The following is a 23477-nucleotide window of genomic DNA, read 5'->3' as shown; positions in this document are numbered from 1 at the left end:
TGTCACTACGCACCTCATTTATTACGATGCTTTGTGTCAAGTAAAACAACATGTTGTGGATTTTGGTCATCGGATCAGGGACTTTGCCTATAAATTGCAAGATGCAGGTGCGCCAAAACATTGCAGCTGAGAGAGCTTACTGCGCTGGGGAAGTAGGTCTAACTCGTAAAAAAAGCGCGTATATGTCAAGATGGTTTTGATTTAAATGTCTTGGAAACAGCCAGATAAGTCGAAAAGCTAGTTCCCTTTTTTTACAGCCCTAACTCTGATCAGGACATATTCGGCTTTTTTTGCTGTGATGGGAGCATTTTTCATTCGTTTACAGTACTATGACTCACTTTTACAATCTGAAATTTGTCATTCTTCCCTGCATCACAAGGGCCGCTTTTGGATGCCGTGTCTCCTACAATTAGAGCATTGTTCTCCGTCTCCACCGCAGTTATATCAGTTTCCCCGGCTACTGCATTCCTCAGAACGCGAAGATAGGCGGCTAGTCGAAACTACAAAATGTTCAAATGTGTGTGAAATCTTATGGGACTTAACTGCTAAGGTCATCAGTCCCTAAGCTTACACACTACTGAACCTAAATTATCCTAACGACAAACACACACACCCCTGCCCGAGGGAGGACTCGAACCTCCGCCGGGAGCAGCCGCACAGTCCAAGACTGCAGCGCCCAAGACCGCTCGGCTAATCCCCCGCGCGGCGTGGAAACTTAAGTTTCATTGACAGTTTGTCACATCTGAACGCGTGCTCAGGAAGCCCAATGGTTAATCAGACTGCTTCTGAAAAGCAGGAAATCCGGTTTCGAATTGCAGTCTGGCTTAAATTTGCAAATGTGTCGAGTTATTATGTAGGGTGTCGAATGCATAAAACGTCAGGTGAAAAGACATTTACAAATAAATAATTTATGTTGGGGCTTGGAAAATTCTTAAAATATGTGATTTTATTCAATATTGCTGCGCGGGGTAGCAGTGCTGTCTCGGTCGCCATGTCACGGTTCGCGCGACTCCCCGCGTCGGAGGTTGGTGCCCTCCCTCGGGCATGGGTGTGTTCGGTCCTTAGCATAAGTTAGTTTAACTTAGATTAAGTTGTGTGTAAGCTTAGAGACCGATGACCTCAGCAGTTTGGTCCCATAGGCTCTTAGCACAAATTTCCAAATTTGTTCTACAAGGAGTAAAATTCGCCCAGTAGAGATATACTCTTAGTTTCACTGTCCTCCAGCCGCTTTTCATGAATGGTCACGCCAGTAACAGGCTGTTTCAACGTTTCCGGCCGCGCGGAGTGGTCACGGACCACGCGGCCCCTCCCGCCAGAGGTTCGAATCCTCCCTCGGGCTTGTGTGTGTGTGTGTGTGTGTGTGTGTGTGTGTGTGTGTGTGTTCTTAGCATAGGTTAGTTTAATTAGTGTGTAAGTCTAGGGACCGATGACCTTAGCAGTTTGGTCCCTTAGGAATTCACACACACACACACACACACACACACACACACACACACACACACACACACACACAGTTTCCGAGTAAGAGGTGTGGCGAGGGGGGGGGAGAGATTTTTTTTCGATGTGGCCCACAAATAGAATGGCATACATATAAGGTTGAAAAGATTAAAACTGGAGGATATCATCACTTCTCTGCAGATCACAAACGACGAGTCGGGAGAATATAAAACTAGCACACGCATCAAATGATCACGTTGTAAGTGTTTCATGGAGCTTCTTCGAGAAAACGAAGCATGTTGATCGCAAAATGTACGAAAAGTTTCAACAGTGGACCACGAGAAACATTCCCGTAGCTTTGGCAACTACATATTTACTGGGCTTGTTTCGACGACGTATTTGACAATGTCGTCTACCGAATTAGCGTTCTTGTCACTGTACGTATTCTCGACTAATTGCCAACACAACCAGGAAATCTCCTATGCGGATGCCTGTTCCGGCTACAAGCGGCTTGCAGAGGCCCTTCTGCATTATTTAAAAAAAAATAAATAAACGACGGGCGTTCAATGAATATAGCAACAATTTTTTATCGGTCAATTTCCGTTGAAAAAGTGCGGAATTTGGGACATCGTGGAATATTTCCGCTACAGCCCATATAGTTTCATGAATATCCGATAGGTGACGGCGCTATGCGTAGCCTTCAGAATGGCGTCTGTTTAAATGTGTGTGAATTCCTAAGGGACCAAATTGCTGAGCTGATCGGTCCCTAGACTTACGCACTACTTATGCTAAGAACAACACACGCACCCATGGTCGAGGGAGGAATCGAACCTCGGGCGGGAGGGGCCCCACAATCCGTGACATGGCGCCTCAAACCGCGCGGCCGCGCTTTGCGGCATGGAGTCTATAACGGAGGTGCGTTCCAATCATAGAGCTTCGAATTGAGTTTATTTTGGTGGAAAACTAGAGCATCGCAGATGGTCCTATCCGCTTGCAGAATGTCTACGGAGATATGGCAGATAAAAGCAAAGTGAGTCATTGGCCGAGGCGTCTACCATCAGCGCAATAAGGTGGCGCAAACCTGTCCGATCTCCCGCGTGCCGGGAGGCCGCACACAGCGTTGAAACGTGCGGACACTCTCGTTCGAGGTGATCGACGGATCACAGACAAACACATCGCTGCAGAACTGGATGTCTGTTCGCAGTGCTGATCCGCTCATCCACCGGTTAGTGTACACAGTGGTGTGTGGCCTCGTTGATCCTCGCCACCTACCATAAGACCATAAAGAATAATGAACGATCATTAGTGCTTGCGCGTTGCAAGATTGATCTTGACAATTTTTTGTCGAACATCGTCACAGACAATGAAACATGGGTTCATCACCTCGAACAGGAAACAAAACATCAATCCATTGAGCGGCGCCAGAGATCCTCTCTTCCGAGAAAAAAGTAAAAGCCACGCCCTCAGCCGGTAAAGTCATGGCGGCGGTCCTCTAGGACTCTGAAGGGGTTATTCTCCTTGAGGTGTTCCCTCATGGTGCAACGATCATCACGGAAGTATTTTGTGCTACCCTAAGCAAATTGAAGAAACTGCTTTACTGTGCTCTTTGGCACAAAAATGCAAAAGAACTTCTCCTTCTCTCACGTCCCGGCACAGCCTCACTATAGCTGAATGAAGTAGCGCAATCGGGACGTTAACGACAATGGGTTAGTTATAAATTGCTGTCAACCTTTATATCGGAGATGAGAGGGAGAGAATCTCCTTGGTTTGAAGCAAATAAGTTTACTGAAAATAGGTTACAGAATTGCAATAGGCAGAAAAGATTGGTTAGTTTCTATCAAGTTTATTCTCACATATACTTACGTGAGGTGTTGGACCGTAAACCCCTTAGTAAGATTCAGTCTGTTTATTCGGACTTGCTTCTTCAAAGCTAATTGCCGGTACATATAAGAAACAAGTACAAAGCAATCACTTGTTCTTGGTTAGCACTGAAATCCCTCTGAGTAATTGAGACAAAGACTGACAGCCTCTGTTCAACACTATTCCAATGAAACTCTTAAAAATCCTACTTGACCTGCAGGTCCTGAGTGTCTACAGTGTCAGTCACAGTTTTCTCATAGCTGAAGTCTTTATCAGCTGTATCGGCTGCTATGGGCCTACTCGGCCCCGCTGGCGTCTCGCTGCGGAATCTCCAAACTGCCGGCACTTGCTCTGAATCTGCATCTGAATCTCTGCTTCTAGCTATTCCGCTGCCTGGCCTTTTATTTCGTTTCTCATGTACTTGGGTGCACACGATTTAATTTGTTTCACACAACCCTTTCATTTCTAAGTGATCGGATTGCACAAGAATGCCTATGGTTCCACACGACACTTTCGTTTCTAGCTGCACACAACTTAATTTGATTCCACACGAGCCTTTTACGCACGTGACTGACACTCTCTCTTGCTGTATTATCGCCCTGGTGTTTGCGTCTTCCATTGCGAAAGTTTGATTCCTGCTGCTTCCTCTGTCAGGAAGTCAAACACTAAGTTATTTGATCAACAAGCCATACTTGGCAGCCTCCGCCGCTTATCTTGACCCTACGTCCTGGTGGACTGTTTCTTAATGTCGGCTGGCTGTTTGCCTGTGGAGCCTGGAATCTTATTATGGTCACAAAAGCAACAATAAAAATTAAAATTTTCTGTGGTCACAACACTTCTCCGTGACAGCGTGAGGCCTCCCATAAGTCTGGGCACCCTAGAGCAGCTGACAAAGCTTCATTGAATTGTTCTTCCTCATTCACCCTACAGCCCAGATAACGCACCTTCCAACTTCCATCTGTATGGCCCAATGAAGGATGCACTCCGCGGGAAGCAGTACATGGATGATGGGGAGACGATTGATTCATCAAGACGTTGGCTCCGACGTCGACCAGTACAGTTTTACCACGCGCACTTACAGGCCCTTCTAGTAAGATAGCGTAAGGCCGTCCAGTGAACTGGAATCCTGCATAAAAGTAGCGTCCTTTCATAAAAAGGTGTTCCCTTACGTACTAGAAGCCCCGCGTATACAAAATAAATAAATAAATAAATAAATAAAAAATAAACACGCTGTGATGTCAGTAATTGTTTTAGTCGTTGGCCAAAAAATAGGATGACAATAGAAATTTTCGTCTGCAAATTATCTGTACCTTCGACAGCTAACGTGTGCCTCTCCACCGCGAAGTCATAAATTGTTGATTCATTACTTTCCTGATCAATCCTCGAAACATTCCTGTGATCTCTTACCACAGTTTGGAATATATTTTGGATTCCGGCGTTCTCATCTGTTAGTCTCCAGTGTTGTCTAGCGCATCGGTGGGGCTGTAGGGTTGTACCTGCCTCTCTTGTTCGGTTCGCAGCCCGCCCACACGAACGTAAATTTTTCGCAATTTTCCTCCAGCGACAGGAACCGCGCAGAGCTGGGGGCCCGGGCGCATGGCTGACCTTTCGCCCCGAATACCTATTTCCTCTTAACTTCCTGCTGCTTCTGAGGTGTCGAACCGTAATAAAGACACATATTTTATTTAACATACCTGATCGAAATTTTCATTTTGCACCCTTCCCCTTCGCGAGTCCTTTTAAGACGTAAATTACGGGTTATCGGCACTGACAGCGACACTGTTTGTGTCACCCTGTGTGTTTTGGTGGCAACTAACTGCAGTATGCCTTATTAGAGCAGGTGGCGAGACAAATTCAGTATTCGTGCCATGTGAATCAGTTGATCAGTCTTGCATCAGCTACTTCAGAACCCAAACAATGTTAACACTGGATGGTGGGCTCCGTATGGTTCCCAAGTTGTGCAACGACCTAAACCATAAAATTACCAAATAAGCAGCAACCAGTCGCAAAATCATGTTTTCTTTATTTACTTTTGCAAATCTATTTCTACTGATTAATTAATTTGAGCAGCAGTTGGCACCACAGTGACACAACGAACTGTTGCAAATCGCTTACTTCAAGGACAGGTCGGAGCGAAACGCCCTGTAGCGCGTGCATTCCACTGACCCCAAACAACCACCATTGACGATTTCAGTGATGTCAAGCGAGAGCTCGTTGGAGGGTGGTGTGGAGGTCAGTTGTGTTACCTGGTGAAAGTCAGTTGTGCCACGATGCCAGTGATGGCGCTGCGTTGGTTGGAAGGAGACCAGTTGAGGGCCTGCATCTTACCTACACTACTTAGCAGTTGACCGGCGTTGCCTGGTGAAACGTTGTTGTGACGCCTCGTGTAAGGAGGAGAAATGCGTACCATCACGTTTCCGACTTTGATAAAGGTATGACTGTAGTCCATCGCGATTGTGGTTTATCGTATCGCGACATTGCTGCTCGCGTTGGTCGAGATCCAATGACTGTTAGCAGAATATGGAATCGGTGGGTTCAGGAGGGTAATACGGAACGCCAAGCTGTATCCCAACGGCCTCGTATCACTAGCAGTCGAGATGACAGGCATTGTCTCCGCATGGCTGTAACGGATCGTGCAGCCACGTCTCGATCAATGAGTCAACAGATGGGGATGATTGCAAGACAACAACCATATGCACGAACAGTTCGACGACGTTTGGAGCAGCATGGACTATCAGCTCGGAGACCATGTCTGCGGTTACCCTTGACGCTGCATCACAGACAGGACCGCCTGCGATGGTGTACTCAACGACGAACCTGGGTGCACGAATGACAAAACGTCATTTTTTCGGACGAATCCAGGTTCTCTTCACAGCATCATGATGGTCGCATCCGTGTTTGGCGACATCGCGGTGAACGCACATTGGAAGCGTGTATTCGTCATCGCCATACTGGTGTATCACCCGGCGTGCTGGTATGGGGTGCCATTGGTTACACGTCTCTGTCACCTATTGTTCGCATTGACGGCACTTTGAACAGTGGACGTTACATTTCAGATGTGTTACGACCCGTGGCTCTACCCTTCATTCGATCCCTGCGAAACCCTACATTTCAGCAGGATAATGCATGACGGCATGTTGCAGGTCCTGTACGGGCCAATCTGGATACAGGAAATGTTCCACTGATGCCCTGGCCAACAAATTCTCCAAATCTCTCACCAATTGAAAACGTCTGGTCAATGGCGGCCGAGCGACTGGCTCGTCACAATACGCCAGTCACTACTCTTGATGAACTGTGGTATCGAGTTGAAGGTGCACGGGCAGCTGTAACTGTACACGCCATTCAAACTCTGTTTGACTCAATGCCCATGCGTATCAAGGCCGTTATTACGGCCAGAGGTGGTTGTTCTGAGTACTGATTTCTCAGGATCTATGCACCCAAACTGCGTGAAAATGTAATCACATGTCAGTTCTAGTATAATATATTTGTCCAATTAATACCCGTTTATCATCTGCATTTCTTCTTGGTGTAGCAATTTTAATGGCCAGTAGTGTATCTGTATACTAAACACACTGGACCTACACCTGGAGTTACTGTCTGAGATGCGATTTTGTATCACAGAAGAGGCACTCTCATGGTTATCCCAAATGTATACGTCTGTCTTGTGAGTCCGCAGCTCGTGGTCGCGCGGTAGCGTTCTCGCTTCCCGCACCCGGGTTCCCGGGTTCGATTCCCGGCGGGGTCAGGGATTTTCTCTGCCTCGTGATGACTGGGTGTTGTGTGATGTCCTTAGGTTAGTTACGTTTAAGTAGTTCTAAGTTCTAGGGGACTGATGACCATAGATGTTAAGTCCCATAGTTCTCAGAGCCATTTGAACCATTCTGATTCTACCTGTTGTGTCGCCATTCATGACCAGCATTCCAGAGGGTGTTTTCCTACAGGATAACGCTTGTTCATATACCGCTGTTATAATCAACATGCTCTACGGAGCGTAGACATCTTGCCTCACCAGATGTGTCTCCAGTAGAGCACGCATGTGACATAATCGGACAGCATCTCCAGCATCATCCACAATCAGCAATAAGTGTCCCTGTATTTATCGAGCAAGTGCAACAGACATGGAACTGCATCCCACAAACTGACATCCCGCACCCGTGTGACACAATGCGTGTACGTTTGCTTGCTTGAATTCAAAATTCTGGAGGTTGTACCCGTTATTAATGAACCAGCATTGCAGATTTGCAATAGCTTTTCACGCGTTCGCATTGACCTGTGATCTTGCAACTTTAATCACATGATGCAATTAATTTCACGAGTTTTCTTTGTTTCTTTTCTGCACGATTCGTTTCAGGAATTAATTACCATTATCAAGTGCGCTTTTCGTGCTTGCGATGTTTGCGATGTGTGAGCTGCTGCGTTAAGCTAGGGACTTTATTGTAATGTAAACACGAGCAACTTTGCAACGACTGGTTAATCTTTACCTATAGACAATGACAACCTTGAAAGCTACTGTTAACATCGTTTTTTTTTTTATTTGCAGATTCACCATTATCTGTTAGGAAAGATACAAAAAATTTTTGTGTGGTATAATTACAAATTCACAATTTTCGCATTTTGTCCTTTACTTGTACAGTAAAACCTTGCTTCTTCCTAAATTTCATGATTTTTGGTCAACGGTAAGCTCTGTGTAGCTTGTGATGAGTTAGTTCGCGAGTGTGAAAATATGGACATAAATGGCCGTATCTTCTGACTGCATTGACTTCGATGCTTCACTTCTTTACATCGCTAAGGGATTGTAGACCTTCACATGTGACCTTAATTTCAGCGTGATCCGTCTACCTGCTCCTGAAAAAAAAGTGTGGTGGACGGATAGACAGACAGACGAACAACAAGTGATCTTCTAATGGTTCTGTTTTTACTCACTGAGGAACAAAATCCCAAAAATCGTGACTTGCAACAACGAATTTTGTTGTTTAAGATATAAAACTATTGATTTTTACAGTCTCAGGCTTTCAAGAACTATTTCAGAATGTATTAAATAAAGCTACTAACAGAATTCGCCTCTCTTTGCCTTGCATGAATCCATTAACATACTGCAGATGTACGTGGCCCAACCCGTTTACTGTAATCAACACCCAGAGAACGTGAAGTTGACAACTGAATTGAATTTGACAGAACCAAGAAATTATTTCCCTCCACACAAATTAAAATGGCAATTACGGGCATTTGCGACGGAGTTTCAGAAATTTAGCTAATTTTATTTGACACAGGGCAAGAAACTTCGTTGCTCTAGTAATTGCAGTACAGTGGAAACTAGAACTCCCAGAAACTTTTTCGATTTCATAGCACAGTTAGTGTAAACATGTGTCTGAAATTTCACCTAGTCTACTATAAATTTGTAATATGTAGCAGGTCTTCTGCCATTGCGCGTATTTGAAGACTGGGTGTCTTCAGTTTTCAAAATACGGAATCCCTAATCCCGATTCATGTTGCATATTGGGACTTCAACGGAAGGTATTTGTAGATGAGATTTGATCAGTTTCGGCCTCCGAAACACTGTGCTTCCACGTACGGTGAGCAACTTGTGCACACAGGCGCCCATCCTTCGTCTACACGCCCCCCCCCCCCACCACCACCCCCTCTCTCTCTCTCTCTCTCTCTCTCTCTCTCTCTCTCTCTCTCACACACACACACACACACACACACACACACACACACACACACACACACCTACCTCTTCACGTGCATGGTCTTCCGCCAGTTCTGTGTTCTATTGCCGATACTAGCGTGTATAGCTTGAACCCAGATCTGCATGCTAGTGGCCGTCACGTGTTCGGCGAGCTATATGGTTGCTTTACGATCTGTCAGTAAAGAGCAGATGCAGATAACTGCCATCGATTGTCCCCACGATGGAATACGTTGGAGCGCAACCCCTGTTTCTATCGCATCAGAAACCTCTTTCGGGAATGCTTCCTATTAGCGGCTGTTACAAAACCTTTTATCTCGCTCCCAAAGTACCGGGTGACAGCGTTCCCAGTGTGGGCTGTATACATTGCAGGATGTTGAAGCATTGTTGATATGTTCATAAATTGGCGCGCTCGCGGTGTATGATGAAAAACAATAACAGTTCCACTTTTGGCCACCATGTGAAAATATGGCGCTATCGCTGTCAGAATGTGGTTTTCGTACAAGAAAAAGGGAGGAACGATCACACACTTGATAAATGTGGTTGTGGCATATTTATTAGGATACGGTAACCTGTCACAAAATGTGTTCATCATGGTCTCCCGACTCAGCAACATGCTTACAATTGCTCGCAGCATGTCCGGTGTAACCAGAGCGATACTTCGTCGTATGCTACTCTTCAGATCAGAAAGAAAATGGCTCTGAGCACTATGGGACTTAACAGCTGTGGTCATCAGTCCCCTAGAACTTAGAACTACTTAAACTTAACTAACCTAAGGACATCACACACATCCATGCCCGAGGCAGGATTCGAATCTGCGACCGTAGCAGATCAGAGTCTGACAGACACTATCATTCTGATATCTCCCCAAACCAGGAGTCACCGTGGATTTACACTGATCAGACCACCGACCTAGTATTGATATAAATCCGTCCAGGCGACAGCAGCGTCATCTGGCGAGGAATGACTCCTAGTCAGACACAAGCATGGTGCATGTAATATCAGTGAGCGTGCTGTCCGTGTGTAGAATGGGGAAGGCGTGCGATCTGTCTAATTCTCACCGAGAGCAGGTTGTAATGACCCGGAGGTTCGGCACGAGCATTTCGGAAAGTGCAAGACTTGTCGGGTGTTCGACGAGTGCTGTGTTTTCAACAAGTGGCGAAGCTTAGCTGAAACCACAGCCAGACGTCGTGTGGTTGAGTGGCCACCCCCGACTACAGATGTCGGACGTCGTAGGCTGGGCAGCCTGGTACTACAGGACAGGTGGGGAACTGTGGCGGAACTAACATCAGACTTTAATTCTGGGCAGAGTAGAAGTGTGTCGGAACACACAGTGCACCGAACACTGCTAACGATGGGCTTCCACAGCCGACGAACCATGCATGTGCCAATCTTAACACTACGATAACGGCAACTGCGACTGAAATGGGCACATGACCATCGGCACTGAATGTTGGCGCAGTGGCAGAGCGTTGCATGGTCTTATGAATCCCGATACCTTCCTGATCGTGTCGACGGGAGGGCGTGAATCTGGCGTCTTCCTGGGGAACAGTTCCTTGACGTCTGTACTGCGGGACGGAGACAAACTGGCGGCGGCTTCATTATGCTCTGGGAAACATGCATGTGGACATCCGTGGGTCCAGTGGAGCTCGTGCAAGGCACGATGTCGGCCCTAGAGTATAGTGCAGTGGTTGCAGACCATGTACACCCCTTCATGACGATCACGCTTCCCGACGACAGTGGCATTTTTCAGCAAGATAATGCGCCCTGTCACAAGACCAGGGGTGTAATGGAGTGTTTCGAAGAACACAGTGGCGAGTTCAGTTGATGTGCTAGAGCCCTAAATTGCCAGTTCTGAACCAGACCGAACACATCTGGGAAGTGATGGAACGTAGCGTCAGAGACCTACCCCGGAATTTACGGGAATTAGGTAACTTGTGTATGCAGATGTGGTGCCAACTCCCTCCAGCGATCTAACAAAGCCTTATCGCATCCAAGCCGCGGAGCGTCTCCGGTGTTGTCCGTGTCAAAGGTGGCTATACCGGCTGTTAGGTAGCTGGTCCTAATGTTCTGGCTGATCACTGTGGATCGGAAGGTCTGTAAGGTCACACATCTTGAAACTGCCTAGAGATGATGTAGTCCTTACCGAAGGCTTCTCGAAGCAAATCTTTAACCTGGCAAGCGAGATGTGGTGTCGCCTCATCTTGCATGAAAACAGTGGTGTGGACACTGTACATTTAACAGGTCCGCAAGGTGTCATCTCCTCGAAGAAAGACGGATCCGGGAATGAAGCAGCTTATGAAACCACCCAACGCAGTCACGTAAGCTGAGTGCTGTGGATGTTCCTGCAGCACATGTGGCGGAGTAGAAAATGTTCAAATGTGTGTGAAATCTTGTGGGACTTAACTGCTAAGGTCATCAGTCCCTAAGCTTACACACTACTTAACCTAAATTATCCTTAGGACAAACACACACACCCATGCCCGAGGGAGGACTCGAACCTTCGTCGGGATCGGCCGCACAGTCTATGACTGTAGCGCCTAAGACCGCTCGGCTAATCCCGCGCGGCGGCGGAGTAGAACCCCAAGTGCGACAGTTCTGTTCATTTGCGGCATAATGCAGAGTAAAATGTGCCTCGTTCGTCCAAAGAATATTCCTCAACCAGATGTCATCCATTTCCATGTATGCCAAGAAATGAAGGGCAAAGGCGCGGTGTTACAGCCCATCTGGGGACTTCACTTTGTGCTTCACTTGCAGGGATACCAGTGGAAAATGTGCTATGAAATCTTTTGAACTGTTGACCAGGTGAGAGACAATTCCCATGACACAGCTCGAGCACTGTTTGCAGAACAGAGAGCATGTACAGCTTGATCGGCTATAGCTACTTCATCAACAACTGTTACGGGAATGGACCGCGTCCCTCTCCGTGAGGCACCACCTAATTCACTTGTTTCTTCAAATTTCTTGATCACGTTCTGTAGCCGATTTATTGGGACGGGGTCTCTTCAGCTGTTTGTGTCAGCGGTATTACCGCAATGTAGCGCTGCTGTTGCTGCCGTTCTGATAAAACAACTTTACCACCAGTGCACGGTCTTTCTTCTCAATAGCCATTGCGTTTCCTACCAAAAACATCAACCTTCTTAACACGTTACAGCAACAGTCACTTCAAAAAGGAAATTATCTTGCGTCGCAAAGCGCTAAACAGCTTACTGACATCTAAACAAGATATTTCACATTCTACAGCGCCATATTTTCACCTCGTGGTAGAATGCGGACCTATCAGTCTTTTCCGCATACTCCCCAAGTCCACCGTTTAATGAACATGTCCTATTATGTTCAAGTGCCTTGCGGTGTACACAACCTGCGGTGTAGCACTCGGAACACTATACGTTTAATTAAAACACTCAATATTTGAACTAACATCTTTCAAATGCTTGCTTCATTTTTCTTTTAAGTAGTAGACCTCACAGTTTCCAATATTCTTTGTTATCGTTTTTATAGTTTTCTTCTTCCCATCGCTTACAGCTGATCCTTTGCAGAAGCAGATCGAAGACTAGAAGCTACTCTGTGCGAATACCGCACCTACTGTGCAGTGATATTGGAACGCGGACTGCGGTAAAGATTGTCTCAAACTGTGAAATTTCATGAAACATCTAAGTTTCTGCTTTAAGTCTAATAATGCGATCAGATTCGAGATATAATTTAAAGTAAACAGGTAAAAAGTATTTCTGCTCTAAGTTATTTTAGAAAGACGAAGCCACAACCAAAACAGAAATCGCACAACGTATTGGGCCTGGTATGTGTTTCGCCTTCCTACTTCCTATGGACCAACTCACTCATCCTTGTGTATGAATGCGTACTGTTTAAAGTGGAGTCAAATATTCGAGAAACTTGGCTTATGTAATCTGCACAGAAATCAACTAGTAGTAAGAGTCACTCAGACGGCGATGAAAAATCCTTGAATCAACCTGGGATAGAATCTCGAACCTTTAGATGAGTATTATGACAAGCAGCCGCTGAGTTACGCGGTCAAGTCAATGAACAGAAATATACAGAAAACTGCGAAATATTCAACATTATACGTCAGTTTTCTTTTAAATGAATTGTGAGTTATACCAGATGAATGTTTTTGCTCTCCCAATTTATAGTATTTTTGTTGTCAGACTGTCTCATTGCATTAAATATAACAGTGAAATCATTCAGCGCCTATTTCAGCTAAGCGAGGGCTATTCGTAAAGTAAGGAACGATAGATCGCGAAATGGAAATCACAGTGAAAATCAAAACTGTTTTATCTGCAACGGTTAGCTACATCTTCCAGCTACTTCTCTACACAGTCGCCGCTCAGACTTAGACATCTGTTGTAGCGTTGTACCAACTTCTCAATTTCCTCGTTATAGATGACAACCGCTAGTGCTGTTAGACAGTTTTCTACTCTGGAATGCAGCTCGTTGTCTGTGTCAAAATATTGCCTTCATAGCCAGCGGTTCATTTGAGCAGAGATGGACCTCAGGGGTAGCCAATTACGGGCTGTATTGTGGGTGATCAAACACTTTCCATCGAAAACGCTGCAGGAGCATCTTCATTGCTCCCGCAGAGTGCGGCCGAGAATTCTCGTGTAGAACGAACCGCATGACAGCTATGTTATGTGGATTGCATAGCTTCAGGTGAAATCTTTCGCCAGGCCTTCATACTTGGCGGGAGACGCTAATTTCTAGCCATCTTTATGTTCTCACTGTGAGCTCAGAACTGAAAAGAGTGACATGATGCGATCGACGGGCGTACTAGACACAGTGCCCAACGCATCTGTGCAAAGCTTCATCAGATTTTCACTGTATTTTCCATTTCGCGACCGATAGTTCCTTACTTTCCGAATAACCCTCGTACAAGGTCCAGTAAGCAAACTACATTAACTACCGCAACAACATAATTGTGTACGTATTGTGTGGTACATTAATGAAGATACGGTCTAGTCGCTATAACACGTTTATTCAAACGGTTGGACTACGTGAAAAATAGTGCGGTACACCTTTATCGTATTGTATCGTAATTTATTCCTCTGCTAAGGTTCCTATTTGCCAGACGAATCTTACGTCTTTCACGTTCCACATAAACAGTATCCAATCTAAGTTGCTCTATTAATAGCAGAAATAACGGAAACGTCAATGGAATCCACTACATAGGGCGCTGTCTAACAGCAAATTTCTACAGGAGCGGAAGGGCGACATGGCTTTCTTTGCTGTTTCTCTCCAGGAGTGACAAATGAAACTCTTCTTCATTCACGTCGCTGTTCGTTTATTAAACCGCACGGGAGTGTTTCTATTCGGGTTTTGCACTCGCGTGCGCCACCTGTGCGTATGCGAGCATGAATGTTCCAAACGCAGCGCTGCGACGTTTTTTATCACACTTTTACGACCTCTCCGTTTGTCCTCTTTGGATGTATATTGCTCTGCGACCCGTTGCTTTTGTGTTAAAATTCGCTTAAAAACAGCTATAAAACCTTTTGTTTTTGTGTTGTCGGCGGTATATATTCAGCGCAAATGTGGAAAGAGCTGTCGACCTGGCTGTAACTGCTTTCGTAACGCTCCACATGAATATGTTTCCGTTTTTTTTCACCTTTGCTGGAAGTTAACGCTTCAAAAATGTCGGTACACAATCTTTTGACATCGTTGGGCCTTATTCATGTGAAGAGTCGAAATGTGAAACGTTCTGATTCCAATTTCTCATCTGTCACGAGGATAAAAAAAAGCAGTTCTTCTTGTTGTCTCCGTGCTTGCTAAGAAAATGGGATGAGAAGTTCCGCCTTATGCAAGACACCTTTTTTCTTTTGTTTCACCCATACATGTTTCAGCACTATTGTGTTATCGTCAGTGGGTTCTATTTTTTATTTTTAACTGTAAATTTGTTGTTAACATACTAACATTTGTGTTGTTTACAACATTATGTGAAAATTGCATTTATAACTTAATTGGCGAAAAGTAGGTGTAAGCATAAGTAACATACCTTACATGATGTTATTGTCGATTTATTTTGGTAGCTGTTCTGCTACACAATATACATGTCATCTGCAAACAGCAAAACGTAATTTATTTTCTGTTTGTTATGCATTTACGAATAGAAAGAAAACGTGATACAGTCTTATTTCCGTTCGTAAATACATAACAAACAGAAAATAAATTACGTTTTGCTGTTTGCAGATGACAAGTTGTATATTGTGTAGCAGAACAGCTACCAAAATAAATTGACAGTAACATCATGTAAGGTATGTTGCTTATGCTTACACCCACTTTTCGACAAGCAACTTTCACATAATGTTGTAAATAACCCAAATGTTAATATGTTAACAACAAATTTACAGTTAAAAATAAAAAATAGAACCCACTGACGATAGCACAAAAGTGCTGAAACATGTATGGGTGAAACAAAAGAAAAAAGGTGTCTTGCATAAAGCGGAACTTCTCATCCCATTTTCTTGTCAAGCACGGAGACAAGAAGAAGAACTGCGCCACAAGATGATTACAACGGTAATGTTTTCACTAGTAGAGCTGTAGTCAGCAAAAACCATTTCTCATAACGTCTACATTGTTTTTCGATAGAATAGCAAAATTAAGTTCAAGAAAGTCTCTTAGTGTTGACTTATCTTTCTTACGCAACATCGTTCTTGGGTTCGGATGTTACAAAGGCTACTGTAGAACTTGCTGTGCTGTTGAGAAAGAAATCTTTCTTACGCAACATCGTTCTTGGGTTCGGATGTTACAAAGGCTACTGTAGAACTTGCTGTGCTGTTGAGAAAGAAATGACAAAATCACCAGCAGTGCTTTCTGTTTTGCAACTGATAAACACGGCTGGTCTTTCAGCTGGAGTACTACATGGCATTCAGTGATCAGTCAGAACATTATGACCACTGGCGTACTATTGATACAAACCCGTCAAGAAGAATGACTGCTACTCAGACACACGCACGCTGCACGTAGTCTCAGGGAGCGTGCTGTCCGTGTGTAGAATGGGAAAGGCGCACGATCTATCTGAGTTTGACCGAGGGCAGATTGTGATGGCCCGGAGGCTCGGCGCGAGCATTTTGGAAACTGCACGATTTGTCGGGTGTTCGAGGAGTGTTGTGGTGTCTTCAACACATGACACAATCAAGCTGAATACATGTCGAGACGTCGTGGGTTTGGGCGGCCACCCCTCGTTACAGGTGTTGGACGTCGTAGATTGGGCAGACTAATAAAACAGGATAGGCGGCGATCTGTGACGAAACTAACATCAGACTTTAATGGTGGGCATAGTACAACTGTGTCTGAACACACAGTGCACCGAACACTCCTAACGATAGGGCTCCGCAGTCGACGACTCATTCATGTGCCCATGTTAACACCACAATATCGGCAACTACGACTGAAGTGGGCACTTGAGCGTTGTCATTGGACATTGGTGCAAATCCCGGTAGCTTCTCGATCGTGCTGATGGGAGGGCACAGCTCCTTGATACCTGTACTGCGAGACGGACACAAGCTGGCGACTGCTCTATTACGCTCTGTGGAACATTCACGTGGGCATCCATGGAACCGATAGAGATCGAGCAAGTCAAAATTATTGCCAAGAAGTGTTGTACACTGGTTGCATATCACGACACCCCTTCATGACGATCATGTTTCCCTACGGCAGTGGCATTTTTCATCAAGATAATGGGCCGTGTCACAAGGCCAGGAGTTTGATGGAGTGGTCCGAGGAACAGAGTGACGAGTTGCAGTTGATGTGCTGGCCCCCAACTCGAAAGATATGAATCTGATCGAACACATCTGGGATGTGGCTGAATGTAGCGTCAGAGCTCATTGCTCCCCTCCCATGAATTTGCGGGAATTATGTAACCTCCCCCTCACTTATCGACCTTAATGACAGTGAAAAATTAAACCGCGTGTACCTAATGGAAATTTGGGAAAAGCAATCGTCACCGAAGTTAATCTGTCGGTAAAGAGGGAGGAAAGGGTTACATCTAAATGAAAGGAAACATGCAAATGAAACTGGTAGAAATTAATTTTGAAAAGGGGTAAAGTTAATAAAGAAAGTAAATGTGCGGCCGTTACGTTAACAATTAACTAGCAGTAATTAGATATTTGAGATTTGGGGAAAATTACGGTCGCCAGTCCTAAGGACAATTACTATAGTAACTGAAAAAGAAAGATTATTACACATACAATTAGCACTAGAAGCGTGGCAACTGAAGGTTGACACGTGTTGTGTGAAAACTGAAAGTTTGTCGGAAGTAATAAATTTCGCTACACTCTGACTTAATTTAGCAAAAGAATTAATAAAACAGGAAAATCGAAAGTTAATTTAGTGACTGAAGTTAATAGTGAGATTTCTTTCTGAAGCACATCGAAATTCAGTAAAATACGGTTAGTCTTGCACTACCTCAACAATCATTTCAAAAGCTACTTGAATCTACGCAATTTAGAAATAAGGGATTTAACTTTGAACTTGAATTAAATGATTCTGAACAATTAACAGTAGTAAAATTTAGTATGTACCAAGCTGAGCTGCAGTCACAGGTAAGCTAAAATACGGTAACAAAACTCGCACTCTTAATTTGTGCTTGTGTAATCTGAATATTGTAGCCAGCTATGAATACCCTAACTAAACTTTGAAATTAAAGCAGCGAAATCGAATGATGCTGGCGTTTGAATTTCAACGACACTCGGGTTCATTCCGGAGAAGGAAGGGACCCTGCTTGGTAATGCAATTGGGACAATGAGCAACAAACGTTCATGCTAAGTTGCTGTAATTTTGTGATGCAACAATTTTAAAAGTTTGAAAAGCTGAGGTCTGCCAAACAGTTCTAAAACTTTACGTGCTTCCATTCTTCCTTGTTGGCTGATTGAAGGTTTGAAGCCGTCGATCGAGGAGGTGGCGACAGTCACTCATTGTCGGCCGTCGCTGTTGCAGAAGCTGGATGTTGGCGCGCCTTCTTCTCGACACGGTCACCAGACGAAACGGGCTCTTGATGTGCGCCAGCTAATGCTTCCCGTCCGCGACACCATGTCAGAAACTATCATCGCAAGTCGAGCGCAATTACTTGCTGCCAAACCCCGAAAGCGCGGCAACTCGCGGGAGCGTCACACAACACACCTGCTCCACTGCACCACCCCAGCCAGACTCCCTCTCTGCTCAGCGCTCCACGCGGCAGAGTTCACCCTACCAAAGATCCTCAACACTTTGGTTCTCCACACGACCTATCGATGCGTTCGTTCGATAGCATAGCTTTCCCTAGCCCAGACCCAGCGTATAAATACAAATAACATTCACAAAACAACCAATTATACATCGACATAAATGCATAAATATATATATACAAACAGTAAAACAATTACAATATATAAAGAGACAGAAATGTCATATCTTGAGGTAACAAAACAAAGAAAAAAATTATAGTACAATAGATGGAAATAGGAGGGTATGCATTTCCGGCGTTACAATTAGATGACTTGTGTGTACAGATGTGTTGCCAACTCCCTGCAGCGACCTACCAAGGCTCATTGCTTCCTTGTCATGATACGTCGCCGCTGTAATCCGTGCCATAGGTGGACGTACCGGCTATTAGGTATGCGGTTCTAGGCGCTTCAGTCTGGAACCGCGCGACCGCTACGGTCGCAGGTTCGAATCCTGCCTCGGGCATGGATGTGTGTGATGTCCTTAGGTTAGTTAGGTTTAAGTAGTTCTAATTTCTGGGGGACTGATGACCTCCGATGTTAAGTCCCACAGTGCTCAGAGCCATCTATTAGGTATGCGGCCATAAGGTTATGGCTGATCGGTGTACATCAGACTTGGTCTTTCCTCTTTACAGTACAGTGAGATTTTTCCATGCTTCTGTTTGAAAGTAAGACTGTTTAATAACTAAGTGAGATGAATGAATATGAAGCACTTCGATCGTACTGCGTTTCGAGATCATACACGCGTACACTGACAACAACATTCCAGCGGCGTCTGTAAAAGCGAAGAATTGAAATTACATGGGTTGGGTTCGTAGCTTTAGAGTCTTGCGCAAATCTAGCAGAACAGGACTTTAACAAGTGGCTCCAGAGGCTAGCATTTCTGCGTCAGCCATCGCTCACGGAATCCTCTTGTTCCTTAACGAAACACTTTAAAGGTTCCTTGGATGTGATCTTCAACCCGCACACTGCATAGTGGCCCATTTTCCGAAGAAATTTATAGAAAAATCAGAAAAATCGAAGTTCTTAGTGCTATACGTAATATCCCGTCATCTGATTTAAGTGGCACCTCTGTGTAACAGTAGTCATTTGGCTAAGTACGAGGGGCGTTCAATAAGTAGTGAAGCACATTTTTTTCTCAGTCATTTTCGGTTGAAAAAAAATGCGGGAATCTTTTTGAGACATCGTGGAATATTCCTACTTCAGCCCCTATAGTTGCATGAAGTTCTGAAGGCCGTGGTGTTATACGTAGCCTTCAAAATTGCGTCTCTAACGGAGTTACGTTCCAACCAGAGCGCTGTCATTGACTTTCTTTTGGCGGAAAACCAGAGAATCGCAGATATTCATAGGCGATTGCACAGTGTCTACGAAGACCTGGCAGTGAACAAAAGCACGGCGAGTCGTTGGGCGAGGCGTCTGTCACCACCGCTGCAAGCTCGCATAAACTGGTCCGATCTCCCCCATGCCGGCCAGCCATACACAGCTGTGACTCCTGCAGTGATAGGACGTGCGGATGCTGTCATTCGGAGTGACCGACGGATCGCAATCAAACACATCGCTGCCGTTGGAAGTGCTGACACACTCGTTCAAGAGTTAGGCTACTCAAAGGTGTGTGCCCACTGGACTCCTCGCCGCCCGATCGAAGACCATAAAGAGCAACGAAGGACCATCTGTGCGGAATTGCTTCGTTACGAGGCTGATCGGGATTATTTTGTGTCGAACATCGTCACAGACGGTGAAACATGGGTTCATCACCTCGAACCGGAAACAAAACGGCAATCGACGGAGTGGCACCACACCACCTGTCGTCCGAGGAGAAAGTTCAAAGCCGCGCCCTCGGCCGGTAAATCATGGCGACTGTCTTCTGGGACTCTGAAGGCGGTATTCTGTTCGATGTCCTCCCTCATGGTGCAACTATCTACTCAGAAGTCTATATTGTTACCTACATCTACATCCATACTCCGCAAGCCACCAGACGGTGTGTGGCGGAGGGCACTTCGAGTACCTGTATCTGTTCTCCCTTCTATTCCAGTCTCGTATTGTTCGTGGAAAGAAGGATTGTCGGTATGCCTCTCTGCGGGTTCTAATCTCTCTGATTTCATCCTCATGGTCTCTTCGCGAGATATACGTAGGAGGGAGCAATGTACTACTCGACTCCTCGGTGTAGGTATGTTCTCGAAACTTCAACAAAAGCCCGTACCGAGCTACTGAGCGTCTCTCCTGCAGAGTCTTCACTGGTGTTTATCTATCATCTCCGTAACGCTTTCGCGATTACTAAATGACCCTGTAACGAAACGTGCTGCTCTCCGTTGGATCTTCTCTATCTCTTCTATCAACCCTATCTGGTACGGATCCCACACTGGTGAGCAATATTCAAGCAGTGGGCGAACAAGTGTACTGTAATCTACTTCCTTTGTTTTCGGACTGCATTTCCTTAGGATTCTTCCAATGTATCTCAGTCTGGCATCTGCTTTACCGACGATCAACTTTATATGATCATTCCATTTTAAATCACTCCTAATGCCTACTCCCAGATAATTTATGGAATTAACTGCTTCCAGTTGCTGGCCTGCTATATTGTAGCTAAACGATACAGGATCTTTCCTTCTATGAATTCGCAGCACATTACACTTGTCTACATTGAGATTCAATTCCCATCCCTTGCACCATGCGTCAATTCGTTGCAGATCCTCCAGAATTTCAATACAATTTTCCATTGGTTCAACCTCGTGATATACCACAGCATCATCCGCAAAAAGCCTCAGTGAACTTCGTTATCCACAAGGTAATTTATGTATATAGTGAATAACAATACCCCCGGGAAATTGAAGAAACGACTTCAACGTGTTCATCGCCACAAAAATGCAAACGAACTTCTCCATTACAACCTCACACCAGTCTGCGCACCCGAGAGGAGCTCACAAAGCTTCATTGAACTGTCCTGCGGTCGCAGGTTCGAATCCTGCCTCGGGCATGGATGTGTGTGATGCCCTTAGATCAGTTAGGTTTAAGTAGTTCTAAGTTCTGACCTCAGATGTTAAGTCCCATAGTGCTTAAAGCCATTTGGGCCATTTTTTGAACTGTTCTGCATCCAACCGACAGCCAGGATCTCGCACCTTCAGACTTCCATATGTTTGGCCCAATGAAACATACACTCTGCAGGAAGCAGATGGCGCAAGACGTTGACTCTGACGTCGATCGAGAAAGTGGTTCCATGCGGACGCGCAGGCCCTCCCGGTAAGGTGGCGTAAGACTGTCGCATTGGTTCAAATGGCTCTCAGCACTATGGGACTTAACTGCTGAGGTCATCAGTCCCCTACAACTTAGAACTACTTAAACCTAACTAACCTAAGGACATCACACACATCCATGCCCGCGGCAGGATTCGAACCTGCGACCGTAGTGGTCACGCGGTTCCAGACTGAAGCGCCTAGAACCGCTTGGTCACACCGGCCGGCGGTAAGTTCCTAATGGGACCAAACTGCAGAGGTCATCGATCCCAAAGCTAACACACTACTCAGTCTAACTTAAACTAATTACGCTAGGGACAATATAGAAACCCATACCCGAGGGAGGACTCGAACTTCCGACGGGGTGAGCCGCGCGAACCATGGCAAGGCGCCTGAGACCGCGCGGCTATCCCGCGTAGAGACGTTTACAAAATCGCGTTGCTGACAACCGAAGAGGGTGCACTCGGCGTACAGAAACTGTTTCATGATTTCAAAGGTGTTTTCACGAATACAGGGAAATGAATTTCTTCGGTATTACACATGAAACGCATTTCATTTTTCGTTTTCGTTTCTAATAGAAAATTGCCAAAGTGAGTACCTTAGCTTTGCCGCGTTTTTCATCTAGTTTGCCAATGTTTATTGGCACGACACATTTCATTAGCATGCCATCATCATGTAATTTTCAGTTAAACGAACTTTAATTATTACTTATAATTCCTTTGGAGTATGATGTTTATATGCTGCGTGTGCCAGTGAGGTTAGTACCTGTCAAGGAAGATAGATTTATTTTACTATGCACCATAAGACAGTTGTACGCCTAAATGACCAGTGGGCATCCGGCGGCCCGCAGACCGAATCCAGGCCGCGGAAGAAATTCGTGGGAGGAGAGAGAGAGACGCTCGCGTTGTATAAGTATTCCGCCTGAGATGCATACTCGGATACTTCCATATTTTGTTTTTCTTTTCTGTCTCATATTAACAATTTTATATTGTCTGCTGTGTACGTGTTAGAACACTTGAACTGTTTAAATTGAAGGTATTTCATAATGAGGTCACTTAAACCAGTTGTCCTAGTAGACGTTTATTTTTCCATGACGACCTTACAAGATGCCTGGCATTCCGTCTTCAGATGTTTACATTTATTTACGTGTCGTAATCATTGATTGTTTACTAACGGCGTCAGAATTTTCCAAGGGAAGTTTTGAAGACACCTATTGTACAATATCGTAATATAACGGTACAGCCTCCCCCCAGAACTCATATGAAAAGACCGATACCACCTTTTTTATATGCATCCAGATAGTTATTGGACAATTCAGTGCTTCCTAAGGCCTTGTATGTGTGTGTCTTTGTATATATCATTCTGTCCTATTTGATAAAAAACTTGATATTCATTGCGAAGGTATGTGGAATGTTCTGGAAGGACGTGCGTTGTCGTAGTTATTGGTGGATTGTTGTCATTGATAAAATTATGTACATGAACTAAATTAAGTAACTAATCAAGAAATTGAAGTAATAAGTCCTTAGCAGTAAATAACTAGAGACTGCAGAGATGTTAGCATGAAAAATCAATGCTTCTAATTAACAAAATGGTAATCTAAAAATCCAGTAACAGAAGACCTCACTATCTTGAGAAACAGCTTAAAATATATTTTCATTTGTTATTTATTTTTATGTCTTCCTCTGTAATTAATATTCTTTGTAATTACATTTCTAATTAACTCTCCAATTGTTTATATCTCACAGTTTTCCAGTTTCCATGATTTGAGGCCTTATTTGTGCATTTTATGTATGTAATCGGATAAAGCACGAGCTCTGTACTACCGTTAAATGTTAGTAACCAAATCCAAACCGTAATTAATTACATAACTAAAATAATACAAGAGACATTATTGTAATTAAAGTTCAGAATGATTTTCTTATGGAAAACTAAAGATATTACTGCAAAATAGTGTCATTCAATAATACCTTATTCGGGTCTAACATCAGTTTCTTTAAGTTTTGTAAATTTTAATTTTAACATCAAAATTGTACAAAATTAATAATGCTTTATTTTGGA

The 23477-nt window shown here is 44.6% G+C and overlaps 1 protein-coding gene across 1 annotated transcript in view; it reads left to right on the top strand.

Moving 5' to 3' along the window:
* The window catches only part of LOC126176305 (beta-1-syntrophin-like), a gene marked incomplete at its 5' end in the record, with an annotated part of 316135 nt that overhangs the window by 134474 nt on the left and 158184 nt on the right, over nt 1–23477 (top strand). The window lies entirely within an intron of this gene.

Source organism: Schistocerca cancellata, chromosome 3 (assembly GCF_023864275.1).
Source record: "Schistocerca cancellata isolate TAMUIC-IGC-003103 chromosome 3, iqSchCanc2.1, whole genome shotgun sequence".
Lineage (NCBI taxonomy): Eukaryota > Metazoa > Arthropoda > Insecta > Orthoptera > Acrididae > Schistocerca > Schistocerca cancellata.
This window is presented reverse-complemented; position numbering and strand designations above follow the sequence as displayed.